Here is a 15,026-nt window from a genome sequence, read left to right as displayed (position 1 = left end):
TTTTAGTACTGAAGTGCCCAGACATTAATTTAGTGTTCTGAGCACAAAATGATGACATGAACTTCAAATACATTTGCACAGTTCAAGTCAGATGAATGTTACATTAGCATGACTATTAACACATTTTTTAAGTGTAATATTTAAATGATTGTAGATCTGCCCATGTTAGATTCTTTACTGTATGCTTCCACAAAAGGGGTCTTCATTGGAGACACATAAGGCTTTTTTTCTAATTTCCTTTTCATACACTTAAAACACAAACTGAAGCAGCTAGTCTCTCCATTCATGGTTTCCTGCTGTATTCTACAATACAGTAGATGTAGGCCTACCTTAGAGGAAAAATGAAGCTCGTTAATAGTGGGAGTAAGAACCTGGTTAGAAACTACAAAATAAGACAAAGATGAGTGCCAAATTCTGTACTGAGGAAACCAAGTAAAGGCCCTGCTGTTGTTTACAGGGTTGGAGGAAGGGCTATTGAACCATTCAGCTCAATGGGACTTCATGCAAGTACAACTGTGCCCCCATGTGGATACCAAGACAGCTTTAGAGCTCACACTGCCTCTTTCAGAGGTGCCCAGACCCCAAAACTCTTGCTGGTTTCAGTGAAGTTGGAGCTATGTCTGAAAATTTCTGCTTTGAAGAGCCCTTCAGGCATAGACTGTACTCTGTGCTCTGGATGTAACTAGGAGAGAGAAGGCTATGATACAAAGAGAAATAGGGTTTTTCTTTTTTTAATGGCTGTCCTTGCTTTCCACTTTACATGCAGATGCTGATGTTCTTTTTAATTTAACCAAATTGCTTTTTTCCTCCAACTCACACTCTATGCTTTCAATGGCTTCTGCTTCATTTCTTAAGAATAGCCCAGCTGCCTCTTGTTTTCTGTGTGTCTTTATTGATGTGTTACCTAGTTATGCCTCCTGAGAGTTTGCTTGCTGAGGCTTTATAATACTCACTGGAAACAGGTTTAGGGAATATAACACTTTACAGAGCAACATCTATTTAGCTTCCATTCCATATCACTTAAAGTGGCCTTTGAACAACTTAGAAATAAATTTAGGAGCAGAGAGTGTGACATTAAGTTAAAGAGTGAAACAAGATCTTGCACTGGAGTTTGAAAATATGTATAAAGGGAAATTTAGTGGGTGCTGTGGCAGTTTCTGTTAACAACAAAGTGAGGATGAGATGACCCTCCTTACATCCTTGATAATGTGCATGACTCCAGTATCAAGTTTCAGAGCGTATTCCCCTTGTCTTGACATCTATGGCTGCATAAAAATAGCAGCTGAGATTTTGATTGAAAAACCCTCCAAATTGGAGCACTACAGGAATAATGTTAGAAAAATCTCAAATCTATGGTGAAGCATCCTACACTACTGTCTTTCAAAGGCTTTTTAAGTAAAAAGCAAAGCTGTAATCATTTGGAAAAACCTGCCTAGAGAGCAATTTCTATTCCTACTACAAAGAAGGGCAGGGAGAAACACCCTTCCCTTCAGACTTGAGAGCCTAAAGAGAGCTTAATTAAAATAAATCAAAAGGAAAAATAGTAGTAAGTGATAAAAGAAATCAAATATTTCTCAGTGCTTAATAGAACAAACATCTTCATTTTGGGCTTGCAGACTTTCCCGTGAATGTTCTTGTGTTCATATAAAACTATTGAATTTCCATATGTAAATAGATAACTATTGGCAGCATTCTGGTATGCTTTTTTTTTTTTTTTTTATCCTCAGCCTAACAAGTGAGCGTTAGTGAATACGTGAGCTCTTCCTAGTGAGCCCAGAGCGACTAGTTCACTGGGGTTTCAAACTCTCTGCAGCTTTGTTGCTGTTTCTCCAAATAGGGCCATCTAAAGTACAAAAGGGCCTACGGGTTCACCTTATGACAAAATTGATTTCCTTCCCCCATTTATTCACAAATACATTATTCTTGCCCCTGTTGAAGTAATTGGTAAAGTTCATGCAGATTCCTGGGAGGGCAGGACTGGGCCTAAATGTCATCGTCCATCTGCAGTGGCACGCAGGTCTGTGTTTGAGGGCACCATCCTGCTCGGGCATGGTAGCAAAGCACACGTGTGACTCTAGGCAGGTTTATCATCATGAGGCTGAATGGAGCCCTGATATGGGCAAGTCACCCTCTTCACTTGAAATGAGGAATATTTATTTCCATGTTTTTGTCTGAGACATTTGGGATGGGAATGACTGCCCACTGGGGAAAAGGAGGAAAACAATAAAATATGGGGATGTCTTGGCTATCTTGTCTAAAAGGGAGACAAAAGAAATTTGGCAGATATGGACAACAGCTTCATGGAAAGTGTCTTACCTGTTGGACCATTAGCTGCTGTGGACAGGTATGCTCTTGTCATTTCAGGTCTGTTGAGGACCTGCAAAAGAGGTAAATGATAGCATACGTTTCCACCTTCCAGTTTTAAATATTCCTAAGGTACTGAAAACTAAGCCCAGTAACTATTTGAAACTAAAAAAGCACAGAAGCCTCTTTAGCTGGTGAAGATTAGGAACAGCACAGCAGGTAAAATAATGTAAAATAACTCTGGTGCTCTGGAATGAAGGGAAATTGATATTTTTTTCATCCTCAAAAACTGAGTACAAGTAGAATTGTGGTCATTTGTGTGGCAAACAGGTTTGTATGTGTCATGAAATTACTTGATATATCAAGGAAAGCTATGAAGGATGGAGGACTGGAGGAAGGAGGTGTGAGGGTTGCTTTCACGTTCTCTTCTCTTGTTTTCTTTTCATGTCTACATTTTCCCTTCTGTTCCTTTTTTTATTTTATTTTCCAGCAATCACACAGAGCTGAGGAATCTGCCAGAGGTGGTCTATGTTAAGGTGCTGTCACTTGGGCCTCCACAGCATGTGGCTGATTGCACAGGTGCTTGAGAGAACTGCACAAAGGTAATGAGTTGCAGCTTTCTTCCCCAAATATAACTATAGTCATCAACAATCCAAGCTAATTAAGCTACTACAAAATATCAAATGCTTATAGATACTCTGATGTCAGTCTCTGAGATGCAGTGTTTTGCTGTGCCAACCTGCATTTGTCCAGTGGTGGAGGTGAACTACAGTTTGGAGGCTTTGGTAACTTAGTTCTTGGTATCCCCTGTTCTAAGATTCACCTGTTTCATTGCCATCCTTCTTGAACCTTCTTTGAGAAATGGTCGACTTGTCACCTCCTCCCATCTGCATGTGGTTAAAAAAAAAAAAAAAAAAAAGTAGTTTTTGGCATGGAAAACTTCTCTTGTAAGTTGCTAATAGAAGGAAGAAATATGCTGATCCAACCACCTTATTTAAATAACCATGATCACTTTCTGGAAGACATTTGGCAGGAGCTTCGATAATTCATATTCAACTGGACATGCACTTCCCCTGCTTCTCACGTGGTCTGTTTCACCCTTTTTGCTTCTGTGCTATTAGAAGCTGTAACTGCATGTGCATCCCCTGGAACACTATGTAAGTGTTATTTGTAGGAAAGAGTATATTCCTACTTTAGGAGTTTGCTAAGACTATAGATATCTTCCTTGTGTTTTGAGAGCCTTCTGGCATAAGTCTATTACTACAGCCAAACTTTCCAAATTATTTTTTAACTTGAGGATAGTAAAATTAGATCTTCATTGCATTTCATTACTATGTAAAGTTGTATCAAGAGTGTGTCAGCATGGTGTGAATCATGGGATGATTTGGTTTCTACAGCCCTTCTATTTTTTCCTATCAGTTTCTGGTTTTCCTATGTGACATTTTCGAATTCCTCAGTTCTAGTCTGCTACCTGTCATTTAATGGAATCTTGTTGCACTTCAGAATGTTGTTATTGATTAGTAATTGTTATCTGAATGGTTTATTATCAGCCTGATTGATAAGTTGTTCTCCTCTTCTGAAATCTTTCTTTCTATCTCTGTCTGGCTATCCATATACTGAATTCCAGATTAAAATCTGAGGAGAAAAATTGCTAAACATTTTAAGCCCTCAATTTTTATTTGACTGAAGTACTAAATAATATTTCTGACATCAGACTTATTTTGGAACTACAATGCATAAATAACTGCTGCCTTTTTTGGCTAGTGACCAGTCCATCTCAACTGATGTGCCTGTACTATCATGTGCCTATATCATGCATATGATGATGCTTTCAGCTCTTATTCACTGTAGCTTGGCTTGGCTTGTGGTATTGCCCTACCATGTGCCACTCCATATGGTTTTGCTTGTGGTTTGAAATGTAGCAACTGCATGCTTTTTTGCCTTTGATTTATTTCACTGAAAATGAGAGGAAGCCAAAATGCAGAAACTCGTGTTTCTGAAACACATTGTATATTTTCCATGAATACCACTTGGAATGTCTGGATTACTTTGAGGAATGGTTAAATCTGGGTCTTCCAGTAGTTTCAACTTCCAGCAGCCTTGTCCCATGTTCTAACTGGAGTTAAGTGGAGAAACACTGTTTTTTGAAAACAAACACACTCTCTCCAAATCCCAAACTCTTATACCTGTCCTGCTTATTTGCAGAGAAATTCTTAACTTCTATGTCTTGTACTTAGTAAATGATCAAATAAATCCCCACTTTGTGGTCTTCTGTAATCACTGAGAAACAGTGAGCCTTCAGGAAGTGTTTATTTTCTGAACTTAATATCAAGTTTGTTGTATAACACAAGGATTTGCTTTATACCTAGTATCACTCTGGGACACAATCTTATAGGTTCAAGTCTTGATTAATTTGGATTTCATAACTCTCAAATAATATTCTAGGTGGATGATTTAGCAAATTAGCAATCCTTCTTGGTAGTGGGAAATGCTAACTTTACACTACACTGAAGTAGAGCTTTCTAATCTGACAGTTCATGCTGTGCTTCAAGGAATTAGTTTGGGGTTTGTTCCCTACTGTTTCTGTGAAATCTAGAACCACTATGTCTAGAATGGGGCATCTGGCATGGTCTTTATTCATCGCAGCAACCATAGCTGGTTGATCTAGTATTAGGCTATCAGTTTTTCTCCATCTAAAGCATCATGTAACATCCTTCACTTGCAAAGCAGATGATAGCCTCCTGTGAGGCATGTGGGCAGTGCTATTCTGTGGAGGATGAGAAAGTTCTCCCTGATGCCCTCATTGAAATAAGCAGACTGATTTCTTGCTGTGTTTAGAAATGAACCTTCCAGATGTTGTGGCAATCATATGTTCTTGTTATTCATACCTTTGCAAAGTTGAATGCATTTTGTACCCGAAAGTAAAATTGAATAAGTTCAACATCTAAAGCTGGATTAAGTGCACCCTCAGCAAATTTGCAGGTGACACCAACGTGTGTGGTATGGTTGACACACCTGAGGGACTGGATGCCATTCATAGGGACCTGGCCACGCTTGGGAAGTGGGCCCTTGTGAACCTCAGAAGGTTCAACAAAGCCACATGGAAGGCCCTACATCTGGACCTGGGCAACCCCTGCTATCAATACAGGCTGGGGGATGAAGGGATTGAGGGCAGCCCTGCTGAGAACGACTTGGGGGTACTGGTGTATGAAAAATTGGACATGAGCTGGCAATGTGCACTTGAAGCCCAGAAAGCCAAATAATTTTTGGGCTGCATCAAAAGAAGTGTCCATGAGGACAGTATGAGAGAGATGGGGTTGTTCAGCCTGGAGAAGAGAAGGCTCCAGGGAGGCCTTATTGCAGCTTTTCAGTACTTAAGGGGGCTTATAAGAGAGATGAAGACAGACCTTTCAACGGCCTGTAGCAACAGAATAAGTGGTGATGGTTTTAAACTGAAAGAGGGGAGATTCAGCCTACATATTATATATACATATATAATATATACACATATATGTATGTATTATAATATAAGGAAGAAATTCTTTACAATGAGGGTAGTGAAACACTGGAAAAGGCTGCCAAGAGAGGTGGTAGATGTACCATCTCTGGAAACATTCAAGGCCAGGCTGGATGGGGCTCTGAGCAACCTGATCTAGTTGCACATGTCCCTGCTGATGGCAGGGGGGTTGAACTAGTTGACTTTTGAAGATCCCTTGCACCCCAAACTATTCTGATATTCTATGGTCTAAAGAAACAAATAAGAAAATAAGGACACTTTCATCAGAAGCAGAGTTGATTTCTGACCTTAGCCAAGATACTTAGTATCTCCCTGTGAACAACAACAAATATGGACTGTAGAGCTAGCAATCCCAACACAGCTGTCAAGCCTCTCTTTCCAAAATGGTATAAATACACACTACTTATCCAACAAATACTGTTTGGTTTAAAGGTATTAGTGGTAAAAAACCTTAATTCAAGGTTGATGGTGATATTCAGTAACCAACATTTTCTCTGAGATCAGTTCTCTTACAGGAGGTTAATGCCGAGTTTCCCCTGAAAAAAGGTAGGATTATTACATATTTAGTAATTGTTTTCATCAGCTCCTATTGCTCTACCTTCTCTCCAGTACCTCCTTCTCTGAGTGTATCTCTGACCTCTCTTGAGCTACCTTGGGGAGAAGTTTTCAAGACATGGATGGGATTTTTTTCTTTTTTGTAAAAGATGACCCTCAACTACCTTCATGAACAAGAAGATTAAAGCTTATCTGCGCAGCTGAACTAACAGAGAAATATTAAATGCTGAGTTTCCTATCAGCCTAGATTCTGCGCTGTGATGAAGACCTTGCTAGGGTGAAGTTTATTTTGGAATCAGTCTGTTGAACCTGTGGCGTATGTAGGTCATGAATGCTGCTGCTGGTTCATGACTTGTTTCATTGAATGAGTGTCTACCTTTGTCTTGTAGATTTTTTTTATTTTCCCCATCTGTGCAGGTACAAGCCTTATCACTCACATAGTGTATTAACTATAAATACACAGTGTTATTGTGTTGGAGAACCACACTGAAATTATATTAAACTTGTGATTTTTCTCCTTTTGTGGTAAATAGGATATTTTTCAGGCCTAGGATATGAGAGGAGGGTTGGGCTTCCTTTTTATAAAATGTATTTAAAACAAACAAAGAAGAAGGAAACTTCTCGCTTTATCTTCCAGATTTTGAATGGTTTTTGTCTTTTACGTTTTCTATTTCCCTCTGGAAATCTGCAACTCGTGAAATTGTTGTTTAACATTTGCTTCAACTGGTATTTTGTTCTCGATCATTTCAGGATGGCTTTTAAATTTCCACTGAAGATAGTCATATTTTCTTTTGTAGTGCTGTATTCATGATATCACAGAATTTGTGATTAGTGATTATTTAACATTAGAATTAATTTCAGCAAAATTAATGTTTTTTCAAGAAGTTTCAGCTTTTAGTGATGGCCCTGGTGTGTTACTCACTCCTAAGTTTTGAATCATGAACCTCAAAAGTTAAGGGGAAAAAAATTGTCTCTGGCAAATTCAGCTAAACAATTAGAACAAGTGCAGCATATGAAATTGTTCTTAACTTTTTGTATAGCACCTGTTTCAAAGCAGTAGAATTATTGTAGTAAGGGGGAGCTGAAGGGAGGTAAATGGTAGCTCCCTACGCTCCTGTACTTTTAAATGTATTTAACACAAATATGTAGCACAAGTTAAACCCAAGTACAACACTGTCTCTTTTTTTTTAATATGTATGAATATAAAGGAGATTATAATTGCTACAAAAGTGGAAAAAATATATTTCTTACGCAGCTGTAGTAGGAATGGCCTTAATGTTTGTTTCCCATCCTCCCCTTCCTGCTCTCTATTTGATACATAGATGATTCCTATAGGAAACAACTTTCAAAATAGTTTGTGTTATTCTTTAAGATTCTACATAGAAGCTACCTGGAATAGTCATTTCTTGGCTTTTAAATAGCTAAAAATATTTATCTGGGTTGCCTTTGTTTCCTAAATTTTAAATGACAGTAGATATAATGCAGCTCTTTTTTTCCTAGTTATTTTTTTCTCTTTTGGGGAGAGCAAGGGAAGGGGAAGTGTAATAAAATCTTACTTTGTGTTATTCTAATCACCAGATTTCTGATGTCCACTTTAAAGAAGACTTTCTTGGATTGTTTTTCTTGACATGCTTTTTTAGGTATCTAGTGAATGATTTGTCCTTAACTCATATGTTTACTCAAAGGACAAAACTATTTTGTCTGGGTGAATCTTCTGTGCAACTTTGAGTGTTCCTTGACTGATCAGGTTGACTTACCAACATCATGTGTACGAATCCTTAGTCTGCAGCACTGATTGCTTGCAGAAACACCTGAAAGATCCACTCCACTTAAGCAAGAAGACTAAGTTCCACACTTGTAGTTACATAGTTTATATTACCAGTGTTTTGCTTGCCTTTTTCTTTTTTCTTCCCACGATACATTATTGTGGTTTCTTGTGCAATAAATATTTGTTTTATATTGTCCTTATTTAAGTCTATATTTCATTTGTTCCAGCCTATGTTTTTCTCCTGCTGCATTAGGAACTATAGCCATTTTCATGCTGTACTTATGCAATGGTTTCAGGTGTTTCCTACTGTTGTTAAGAACAGAAAAAGTGAGGTGGCAAAGTTGAGTTAAAGATAGGAGAGAAAGGAAACTGAACAGAAAATTGTGATCCTTAAGGTTTACTACAATCCCAATTGCATTTCAGAGTATTTGCTTCTTGCTGGTAGGAATTTTATCTATTTCTAGCTTAAATTTCTTCTCGTTCAGAGCTATAAACTAATGTACTCATTTTCAGGCTTGCCTACCAAATAGATGGAACCTTCATCAGTAGTTCTTAATCTTCCAGGGGATCCACAAATCAAAAGCTTCCCAGTGGATGAACAGATTTCCTGTAGCAATTATAAGTTTGCTGAATATGGGCTTGCTCTCTTAGTTCTTGCAGGTGGAAGTAATTTGCTGACTTCTGGGAGTCTATAGTTAAGAGGTGAGGACTACTAGTCATCTACCATCTTGTTCTGTGGAGTAGTAAACAGTAAATTTGTGTGCACCTTTAATTTCAGATGCACGTATTTGTGTATAATATGGGCATATTTTACCCATATTTTCATAGATATAGGTATCTGCAGTGCTCTACATGCTCATCTTCTCCTTGAGAGATTCTGCTGTTCCTGTGGAAATCAATATAGAGACAGTAAGCAGCTTTCAACATCAGCTTTCCCATGAATTTTATGGTTAATGTATTCATTACCTGTGTAGTCAGAGCTACAAAATCTTCAAACATTGCACTCTGAAACCATTGAACTTCATCTCTGTTCACTGACAGCAGAGAGTATGCTGTGTTTAAAGATGGACAGCTGTTAGAATTCCTTTTGCTTCTTGGAAGCCGTTTTGTTGTTTTGTACATAGCTCTGAAGATATCCAGACAGGTGCTTCATGACTTTGTTGTAGTAATTACCTCTGAATGTTAAAGAAATAATGCAGACTGCAAAACTCAGATTGATTTTTGCGTTCTTGGAACAAAATGAGAGGTAGAGGGATTTTTATTGGTAAAAGGAATCATTCTTGTTCTGCTATTATGTTCCATGAGAAACACTAAATGTGTATCCAAATTCAAGTTCAGAAACACAATTTTTCAGAAAGCATCTGACAGTTTGTTTTTCAACATACAATAATTTCAGTGGGACATGTATAGGGATGCATGTGTAAATTCTGTTCTTTCATAAACCAAAATCTATCTGAGGTCTGGCTTTCAGAAATACACCTGGGAAATCTATTTTTTTTTTTTTCTTTCTCTAACAGAATAAGTGACAAAGCTTTAAGCAGTCTTGGACAAACCCGATCCATGTCCCTTGTTTATGTATGTTGTGCCCTCAATTTACTTCTGACCAGGTGGAAGTCTGCAAGAGAGAGTGGTGTGGAGAGCCCTGTAGGGTGTCAGGGGTTCCCACTGGGCATGTGGAGGATGTGGTCAGGGTGAGGTGAGAGGGTGACTGTCTTTCTGATGAGTTGTCAAAACAGCCTTTCTCTTGGCCTCAGTAAATATAATTAGTTTTCACTCGTGCTTTGTGCACCCTGTTCACATGGACAACAGGAACCCTTTGGGCAGTTCATAGAGCTTCCTGCAGTAGGATACCTGCTTAGGTGTGACATCTGTTATCAACCTTTAGCCTATTTTAATGAAATCCAAATTTGTTTTCCTGACTTCACTAGTTAAACTCACAGGTGACAAGAGAATGCAGCTTTGGTGGACATGAGGTTCTTCACTCTATAGCAGACCTCTGGTGTTTTTCAGAGCCTAATAGCGTATACAGATCCAGTAACAGGGCTTTTGTCTTTAACAGAGGTAGTGTGGAGGTGGTGAACAGAGGTATTTCTGAACTGTTGTTTGAGAAGGGTTGAAAAACTATTGGCTTGCATTTGCATTTTTCAACCTTCTCCCCTCTCCCCCCACCCAGGAAAACTATAGAAACTACTGTAAATATAGAACAATAGCTTTCTCTTTTTAATTGCTATATGTTTGGAATGTTACGACAACAATTCCTCTATTTCAAAATTGTTTGTGAATACAAGAAATTTTAGTCTTTAAAAAAATATATATATTTTAATGATGGCAGTTGTGCACTTTATCCTTGGCATTTTGTTGACTTCATTACTAAGCAAAACTTACTGTTGGTGAGCTCTGCATTTCCTAAATTTGCCATACAGGCCTATGAACTCATTATGTATATTTTTTTAATTTATGATAAAAAAATATCTGATAAAACTAAATAACATTATTTACCAAAATACCACTTAGAAACTTTATCTCCTAAAATAAAATAGAATGAACAGCACATAAACCCCAGGTAACAGTGTAATAAACTTTTGTGCATGTCAAGTCTATATTGAATTATCTTGAGATGATCATCAAGATGTATTGAACCAAGTGGTAAATATTGATTGAGTCAAGGCTGGGATTAATATTTACCTCAAGGGTCAATAAATTTTGATGTTGACTGAAATGTGAAGTCAATATATATATAGTTAATACATTCTGAATGCATTCAGCAGAAATATCTAGAAATCTGTTCTATAACCCTAGGGATCCCAGGAGACACTTCCCTTTCAGCTAAAACTGCAAAGGAAAAATCAGAAATGGAAGACAGTGACCCAGTTTTAGTCAGTGGAAATACATATGCATGCACATGCACTTCATATCTGATGGATCAGTACAGGCAGAGCAAGAACTTTCTAGATGGTTGGCCCAAAGCTATACAACATCTCTGTGAAGGGATAAAAAATTTCCCCTCCCCACTTTGGCTTCAAGTATAAAGTATGTTTATTTGACTGTGCTTTATATACCACAAATATAAATGAATAAGTGTTTAAGAAAAAAAAATAAAAATCCAAGGATCCCCTGCCCTACTACCCAGATACTCTCTGGAGAGTAAAGAATGGGACAAGTTTATATCATGTTGCTCAGTGTATTATCAGCACATGAGTGGGCACTGCAGTGATGAGCAATTAGGCAAAACTACTATAGATGTTATTCTTTCCAAACTCTGATTCAACCAGTCAAAACAGTTTTATCCCTTTGGCTGGGAAAGTCAGTTGTGGGCTTGATTTATTTTAAATTGAGACTTATTCATGTGGAGAAAGAAAAAGAACTACTACACATTTACTTCCTACCTGTAAAATGAGTTATAAGTCCAAATTTTGTTGAGTCTGTTTGCGTGCGCGAGATCCTTTGTGTGCAACTTTTCCTCTGTACATCTGTTTTGTTGTTACTAAACAAAAATATTACCTTTCATAAAGCATGTTCGATCTTCTGTTGAAAATGGGCATCTGTCTTATGCATGGCTTTGGAAAAAATCCCAATCTCCTACACTGAATGGGTATTTTTTTCTTTCTAGACTTATGACTTTATTCAAGATACAGTACAAAGGAAACTTAAAAATATCTTAGAAAATAACTTTTTTTTTTTTTGTGACATTTAAGATATTAATGGAAAGAAACTGAGTTCTAAGTCTTTGACCAAGCTGTCTAGTTCTGGCAAATCACATTTTCTCTCTGCTTACCGATGGGATGAGACAGTTGCAGTCTGCAGGCACAAGTGAAGAGTTAAAACTCAGCTTTAGCTTTGAATTACCCTGTTTTTAAGTTTAAGTATGACACAAATGCTCTTTTAATGAACACTTCATATCTAATACAGTTTCATTTGAATGAGCAATGTAACTATGTTATTACAACACTGCTGAACATTCCTGCTATTTCCATCTCTCATTAAAATAATAAAACATAGTCATAAACTGTTGCTAAGGGTAGAGACTGGCTCGGAGTGAGATACTCATTTAGCATTTCAAGAGTTACAAGACACTGGAATGGCACCGTGTTCCTGGCAAAAGCAAGAAGAACAGACAAAGGAAGCCTTTGAGTCTTGCTTAGCTCACAAGAAGTAACATGAGAAATGAGTGTGGTTCAAAAACTGAACAGGAGTTGAAGCTTTGCCTGCTTCAGCACAGTGAAGAGCTAGAAAAAATTTCAACAGTGGTCTTGTTGATATTTTAATCTGTTGCTGTAAGCCTTCTGGAAATAAGGATTGTAATGGAGCTGGAGTTTCTAAGCTTTAGGGATTTTTAAGAAGTCATTGCTTTATTTTAATTTGTTTTCATTTTAATGTATGCACTCACAGAAACCTTTAAAACATGGTCCTTGCTTTTTGAAGGTAGAGAGTGTTTTTTTGAACTACGCAGCCAAACGTTCACAATTAAAATACTGAAGGATTTCTGTACAGACGTAACTGGAGATATTAGAATTAGAAAATTAGCTGTTCCTTCCCTTTATTCTTTTGAGTATATGCAGTTACTTTGCCAGAGTTTCAAGTGTAGAACTGAGAATTTGTCCCAAGTGTTAGATCAGTAGGAACAAAGTCAAACCCATTTGAGTGACATATGTTAATCTTCTACTCCTTTGCTTGAGTTGTCTGATTATCAGTTAGAGTTCCTAAGACAGTAAGTTTAGTAATCCAAGGATTTAATGGCACCAAGGTCAATATTTCATTTCTCAGTTCATTTGCATGACCTTTACTGTCATCGTACTTTGTCATCTTGCCCTAACTCTCACTCATTTTCCTTCTCCAAAGCATTCTCTTATTGTCTTATGGAAAAGCTGGTATCATGGCTACTTACTACATTAAGGTGTTTTTTGGGTTTTTTTCCTACTGTCTCTCCTTGAGGTTTTTGTTTGGTTTTGAGTTAACAGTAGTATTTCTGTTCAGTAACAACTTGCCATTTTACATGATTTTTTTAAAAAGAGAAGCCTTTTAAGTCACCACTAGTCTGCATTAGAAATACTTTTGCCCATGGTCAAAAATAACTGGCAATCAGATAAGCTGAACTTCAGTCAATTGATCCCTAGTATTGCAGTGTTGAGCAACCTATTTGGTTTTTTTTGTGGTTATGAGTTATTAAACGTATGTCACACTACTATGTTGTCATGATTTAATGAGATTCAGAGTAATAGCATTTATTAAGAATGTAAGATAAAGCAACCTATAAACATGAGGGGCAACTTTTTTTCCCCTGTTTGTGTTGCTTAAACTCCTGCAATTTTTGCTTTGAGAGGTCCTTACTTCAAGGTGGGAAGTGGACCTGACCTGTTCATATATAGTTTATGTAAATACATACCTCCTGTGACCAACGACCTTTTTTCCTTCCATGTAGCCATTTTTAAGGACTGCTGTCTTTGCTCCACTTTTTCATTTCTCGTTATTTGCTTGTCATTTGACAGGTGGCAACATAACACTATAAGTGGATACCTCTGTCCATTGTGCCCATTGCGAAGCATGAAGCATGAACTCCAGCAGCTTTTGAACAGGCATCACCAAGCTGATTTAGTTTGCCCAGTAAAGGAGATACTCCAGAGCTGAGTGAACTAAAACTTCAAAGCTGCTTTTTTTTTTCTTTCAATTTATGATGTGTTGCTCATTACATAGGTTGTAGTTTTTGTTGTTGTTGTTTTGTTCTTTTTCTTGTTTGTTTGTTTTTTTAACTTGGTCTGAATTTTGCATTGTCACTGTGCAATTCATAACTTCAAACTTGTGTGTTTTAACTACAAGTAATGTTCTTTTTATTCACACTTCACATCATTCCTAGTAGAAAGGAAAAACCAATGAGCTAATGGCTACCAAAGACTGGTCCTTGTCCTGAATCCACTGCTATAGTAATAAGATTCATACATGCCCATATTTAGAGACAGTTTTTCCCAAGGTGAACATGAATTTCAATACAGTCTTCTAGAACACTATTGCTGCTAGTTCCCAAAGAGAGACATTATCAATATTGTTGGGCCCAGGAGCACCAGATAGTACTAAATGCCCTTGGGAGCCACAGTGAAATTAAAGAACATCACCAGTGTTTTAGTAACAGATGTAACTGTATAAACTACTAATGCAGTGTATACCCTGAGGCAATATAGACAGTCTTGGAATGATCTGTAGAAGAAGCTTTTCATACCATTTAGAGGACAGGGGCAGCCAAAAATAATCTCAGTGACAGTGTGACTCTGTCACTGATCTTCAAATGTATCAAGTTGTCTCTACTGCTGAAGCCTGTCTCTAAAATAAGGTCACCAAATACTTCTGAATGTGTTTGTACTCGTTCTTGCTTTCTGAGATATGTGGAATTTGCAGTCATGAGAAGTACTGGGGGTCTTGCAAATGACTGTATCTAGTTATAAATTAGTCTCTAGGAGGAAGAAGTGAGCATGAAATAGGTGCAGAAATACAAGTGTTTTGGAAATAAAACATTATATTGGTGCTGAAATGCAAAATAAGCTGATCAATGAAACAGCTGTGCTATTTGAGTGTGAAAAAGATCCTAGGTTCTGTTTCAGTTGAGATGAGCCAGGAACTACAATTTCGAGCATGAGATCATTTCTGCAAAACTTTAAGACTGTTTCTTTATTGCACTGACCGGATTCTATATTTTTGAATGTGACGATTCGGGGTGGATAAAATTTATTTGCCAACAATGGTTAAGGAAAAATACTGAAATATTTTATGAACTAGATCTCTGATAATAGATCACTTCAAGGTGTTTCTCCTTCTAATAATTTGTTCTGATATATGGAGTTATATATGGTTAGCATGCAATGAATCTTTAGAGAGATACGTGCATCATACTAT

General features: G+C 37.4%; 1 protein-coding gene across 1 annotated transcript in view; it reads left to right on the top strand.

Annotated features, from left to right (window-relative positions):
* Positions 1–15,026, top strand: part of LOC110365431 (RNA-binding protein 25-like) — a 67,017-nt gene that overhangs the window by 15,172 nt on the left and 36,819 nt on the right. The window contains exon 3 of the mRNA XM_065048938.1: positions 2,795–2,906. The gene's annotated coding sequence lies outside the window, so the exon portion shown is untranslated. The remainder of the gene's footprint in view (positions 1–2,794; positions 2,907–15,026) is intronic.

Source organism: Columba livia, chromosome 1 (genome assembly GCF_036013475.1).
Source record: "Columba livia isolate bColLiv1 breed racing homer chromosome 1, bColLiv1.pat.W.v2, whole genome shotgun sequence".
Lineage (NCBI taxonomy): Eukaryota > Metazoa > Chordata > Aves > Columbiformes > Columbidae > Columba > Columba livia.
The sequence above is the reverse complement of the archived record's forward strand: the minus strand, read 5'-3'. Positions and strand labels throughout refer to the sequence as shown.